This window comes from Echinops telfairi, unplaced genomic scaffold (genome assembly GCF_000313985.2).
Source record: "Echinops telfairi isolate 266 unplaced genomic scaffold, ASM31398v2 ScPeMD7_15;HRSCAF=58, whole genome shotgun sequence".
NCBI classification, from domain to species: domain Eukaryota; kingdom Metazoa; phylum Chordata; class Mammalia; order Afrosoricida; family Tenrecidae; genus Echinops; species Echinops telfairi.
In genome coordinates, this window is record NW_022103912.1 from 9,031,208 (window position 1) to 9,036,782 (window position 5,575).

A 5,575-nucleotide genomic window follows, 5' to 3' on the forward strand; every position below is an offset into this window, starting at 1 on the left:
ATACTAGGAGGGTGGAGGGAGGGTGGGCTGGAAAGGGGGAACCGATTGATTACAAGGATCTACATATAACCTCCTCCCTCGGGCACAGACGACAGAAAAGTGGGTGAAGGGAGACGTCCAACAGGGCAAGAAATGACAAAATATTAATTTATAAATTATCAAGGGTTCATGAGGGGGAGGGGAGCGGGGAGGGAGGGGGGGGAATGAGGAGCTGATGCCAGGGGCTTAGGTGGAGAGCAAATGTTTTGAGAATGCTGAGGGCAATGAATGTACAAATGTGCATTACACAATTGGTGTGTGTATGGATTGTGATAGGAGTTGTATGAGCTCCTAATAAAACGATAGAAAAAGAAAATTGTCACTGGTAGTTAAGAGAGTTGAGTGGGGTGGGGGCAGGGGTAGAGAAAAGGGGCATTTCAGCAGCTTTTGAAGGAAAGGCTAGACTCGAAAGTCGGACTGCATCAGGAGAACTGAGGGCAGCGCTGGGCCCAGCCAGCCGACAGAAATGTTAGTGGTTGTCATTTCAGGGTCCCTGGGGACCTGGGGCTGGGATCAATCCTGAGAACAATTTATTTTTGAAATGTCGGAGGCTCCTTGAGCTTTATGCCTCTACAGCAAACCGACTGTCCGGAAGCACTTCACTAACGATAGACAGACTAGTCACGAGCCACCCATCATGGAAGGCGAGCCCCTCGCGAGTCACCATACCAAGACCAAGTGTCTGAAGAGAGAGGAGGCATGCTCGGTACTGGACCTTCACTTCCTTCCAGAAAAGCCTGAAGAGCCAAGGGAGAGGAGCGGTGTTCAGAGGGAGGGAAGTTTCCCCTTTGATTCTCTGCCCCGTTCTCCGAGCAGTCAGCTGGCGCCTCTTCTCTGCCAGAGGAGGCTTGGCCAGGGCTCCAGGTCCTTCAGAAGCCAGGCAAGGTTGCCTTTCGAAAGGGAAGGTGTATTAGTCTGGGTACTTTGGAGAAACAAATCCACGGCGACTCACGTATAAGAGAGAGTTTTATGTAAAGAAAATGTGCATCACGAAAACACCCCAACCCAATGCTGCCCAAGCCCACAAGTCCAACATTAACCCATACCCAACACCACACCCCCAAAAGTCCTCCACCTCACAAAACAGAGGCAATGACGCCGACTGCAGGAGGAAAGCTGAGTCAGTGAATGAACAAGCATCTCAGCACTAGCAGGGATCTCCACACGGCTGCTCCAGCACCCAGGGCTGCATCGGGATAGATCCATGCGGCTTCTCCTTGGGGATGTCTTGGAGGAAGTCAATCTTGCAAGCTGAAGCAGGGAACTGCTAAGGCAGCTGCACCCGATACAACCATCACAAAACAAGAGACCCGAGAACTAGAAAGGCGAGGTTTCACCACCCATTTATCCCTCCGCCTTTCAACCAGCACCACATGTGATTATCGGCCAGGCTGGCACAATTAACTAACTCAGAAGGTAAAAAAGATGGAGTCTCTAAGAAAGAACAGGGGTGGGGCGGGTGGAGTTTGAAAAGAGGACCAGGCTCCCATGCAAATGAGCCTCTTGGAGGCAACTGGGTAGGAAATGGGAGGCAGTTAAGCGATACCCACGGTTCATCCCTGAAATTGGCAGTCTTCTTGATCTGACTGCATTAACGTGGATAATCTGCAAGATGATCCATGCTTGTGGACTTTGCATCAGAGGAGAGGGAATTCGCAGAGACTGAGAGCCGCCCATCTCCAGAACCTGGTCAACGGTGTGGACGTGGGCCAAGGGGGTGGCCAGTGACAGAGCTGTCTCCCACCAGCCTCCCCGCTATCTGCCTGGGGCAGCACCTACCGGGCACATTTAGCAAAGTGCAGGCCGTATGTCCCTCCTGCCTACCCCCACCCACCGCCCCCATGATGGATGTGCATTGCCACAGACCCAGCTCACAAGCTCGCCCAGCCCCAGGTTGCGGGGTGCCCTTCCGTGCCGGCTCCAGCCTTGTGCTCAGACTCCCCAGTCCCTTTCCCGCTACGCTGGCTTTCCCAGGAGCCTGCTTTTCCTTCGGTTCTCTTCCTCCCACCTGGTAGCACTGGCCCAGAGGGTCAGGAAGACGTGCCCCCGGCGGCCCTGGGCTCCATTGCAGCGCCGCCGGCCCTGCCTGCCAGGAGTGGGGCGAGCAGGATGCTGTTCTGCGGGGTTCCCGGGGCCTCGGTAGTTAGCTCAGGACCAGCCTTTGGAATGACCTCCCTCCTGTCCCTTCCCATTTGGAAACCCATTTCAGGCGGGATCACGTGCTACCTCGACTCCTGGGCCTACAAGGCAGTGTCTGCTGCTGTGGGGCGTCTGTTTTTTATTTTGGGCGGGGGAGTGGGGGTGGTGAGAGATACCAAATTGCAGAGATCTTGATTCCTCCATGAGGTGTGTTTTGTTTTTTTAATTGCCCCTCTCAGAGGGGCCAAGTCCACTGGCGAAACTTCATTAACACTCCCATTAATGCTAGCTGATTCGTGGCCCTTGCTGCTGGTGGGGAGCTGGGAGCGGCAGCTGGGTGAACAATGGATTCGCCTGAGCTAATGCATATGTTAATAACACTAATGGTGCAGCATTTGGTGTTCATCAAAGGAAGGCCGTAAAGTGGCTGCTGTCTCCTCCAACACTTAAACATAATGGTAGGCACAGAAAGCCACAACAAAATAATAAAACTGACGACTTGCGATATTTTACATCGGCATTGGCACTGTGGCTTAGGATTCAGTTCAAACCCGTGAGGCTGGCAGCTCCGTACAGATGGGTAGTCTCAGAAACCCCCAGGAGTAGGCTACTGTCCCCTATGGGTTCTTTATTATTGGAATCCACAAGGGCAGTGGACTTGGTTTTGGCATTTCTAACTGAAGAAACCTGGGTGCCCCGGCATTAGCGCTGGGTGACTTACTTGCAGAAAAGTAGGTAGTTTGAACCCACCAGCGTCCTGATGAGAAAAATAAGGCTTTTGCCTCCTATATAGATTTGCCTCTGGCCTATAGGGTGATGGAATCCACTCGTGGCAAAAGTTGTGTTTGTAGATGAGATGAGTATTTTGATGATCCCCAGAGCAGCACCTCCCCACAGAGCTCTGAGACGCTGCCTCCATTAGATAGTAAGTAGTCTGGTGAAGAGGTAGGCTTGCACGTGTGAGTTTGCAGTGCACATTTGAAATGCCCGCTAGCTGACCAAATGGTTCCTTCTGCCTTGCTACCAGCTCCTTAGCAGGCACTTGATGCACCATCTGCTGCCTGAATGGCAGCCATGGCCCTGCTGGCACACCTGATGACTCCCCCAGCTGAGGCACCCTAGGGTCATCCTGGAACTTCTGTGTGACAGCAAACAATTTGACAACTCCAACTCCTGCCTTCCTGGACCAGTCAGGTTATTTCTCCAGAGAAGTTGCTGGAATAAGTTTGACAGGCATGGATCCCATAGTGATACAACGGGGTCCTAGTCTTCCAGCTTGTAATTAGAGAGAATGGGGGAACCTGGTATCCATTGCATGGTACACAGAAGGCTGGGCCTTCAAAAGAATTATGACTGAGATTTGTGCCCCGGTATGATCAGTTTTATTTTCTTCCTCTTCTCTTTGGCTTCGAATGATTTTCTGTAAAAGGTCCGGCTTCTTTAGTGGTTGGTTTGGCTCCTTAGGGCCAATGCATTCAAGCTCATGCCTTCGAAAGGGCAGAAAAATACGTTCAACTTGATTAACTCGGTGCAGTGGAGAGCGGAGTTTTAAGATTTAGAAATCTCTTAAATTGTATTAAATGAAAGTCTATATTGATTCTGATTTTCTGGTTGGAAGCGTTAGAAGATTGGAGATCTGTTCCCACGGTTCAAAAATAAAAGTCTTCCCTTGGAGGCTTCATTGAAAGACTTTGGTCCAGGAGGGATTAGGATGGTCCGACGTGATTCTCATCTGTATTGGGCATGAAGGAATTTGACCAGCCGTACAGCGACCAAAGAGTGCATGGGGGGTGCAGATGGTTAAAGTACTCGGCTGCTAATGTCTGATGGTTAAAGCACTCAGCTGCTAATGTCTGGCCACTGGTGCCTTGGAAGAAAGGTCTAGTGATCTGCTGCTGAGGCAAAACCATAAACAAAACGGCCATTGAGAATCCTAGAACCCAACTCAATTCTGACACACAGGGGCTCATCGTGAGTCAGCATCGACGTTAAGTCAACTGGTGCACCTGCTGAACGTGAAAATTGTCAAGTGTTGAAAGGAATTTCTTCTGTCTTAAAAAAAAACAACCAGCTATCTCTAACAAACAAAAGCATAATAGACAAGTACGTTAAGCGAACTCTTGCTTTTTTGCCATTTCCCCAGTTATTTTCAGCAATCTCTCTATAATTACATTAAGGGTGAAGTCCTTCTTTTAAAAAAAAATTTTTTTGCATGGTTTGGCTTCGGACTGTCGTAAAATACTTGAAAACAAAGAGTGTTTTTGGTTTTCCCTTTTGGTTTGGCTTTAACAAATATAAAAATAAATTCTTCTCCCCTGGCAATGGAATTTCTGGCTAGGGAGAGTAGAGGGCAGGTTAGTAACCGAGGAGATTACAGCAAGAATATGGATGGAATGGAAACCAGCTTTCATAAGGTCCACCAGTCTCATGACAGAGGTGTTAAAGACCTTTTACCTGATGCTTTAACATCACAGTAGCTCATAAAGCAGCAGTTCTCAACCTGTGGGTCGTGGCCACTTTGGGGGTCGAAGAACCCTTTTACAGGGGTCGCCTAAGAACTTCGGAAAACACATTTCCCATGGTCTTAGGAACGAGACACTGCTCCTCTATCTGTCTCCAGGCAGGTCTGCCCACATGCGGATACGCCCACACACGAGTACCCGGCGTGATGACTGTTACCAGTGCTACGCCATGCTTCAAGGCAAAATTTCATTTATTTGTCCTTACAAAAACATATTTCACAATATGTAATTACATATTGTTTTGTGATTAATCTCTTTGCTTTCATTATGTTCAGTGTGTAACCATGAAAATACACCCTGCATATCAGATATTTACATGACGATTCATGACAGTAGTAAAATGACAGTGAGGAAGTCACAACGAAAATAATTTTATGGTTGGGGGTGGTCACACCGTGAGAAACTGTACTAAACAGTCGCGGCATGAGGAAGGTTGAGAACCACTGTCATAAAGGGTGGGCTCTTGGCTTCCCGCTGTCTACGAAGTAGAGAGGAAGGAGGAGAGGTGCTGGTGGTCGTGATGATGAAGGTGGTGGTGATCACAGAGACCCCAAGCGTGGATATCAGTGTTGCCATTGGGTGCTGTTGAGTGGGGTCCAACTCAGGGCAGGCCTGTGTGCGGCAGAGCCAGGCACCGCCCATTCTTCTCCCACCCCCACAATGCTCATAGCTACGCATTATTGCAGCTCCGTTAGTCCGTCTTGTTGAGGATATGTGGTCTTTTTTGCTGACCCTAGTTTTACCAAACAGGATGTCCTTTTCCAAGGACTGTCCCTCCTGATCACATACATCCAAAGACCATGAGACAAAGGCACCCCGTTCTGGCTGTCCTTTTTTGTTTGTTTGTTTCTTTTTTTTTTTTTTTAAACATTTTA

At 49.2% G+C, this 5,575-nt stretch overlaps 1 protein-coding gene across 1 annotated transcript in view; it reads left to right on the forward strand.

Annotated features, from left to right (window-relative positions):
* The window catches only part of GPR39 (G protein-coupled receptor 39), a 253,991-nt gene that overhangs the window by 176,553 nt on the left and 71,863 nt on the right, over window positions 1-5,575 (forward strand). The gene's annotated exons all lie outside the window — the stretch shown is intronic.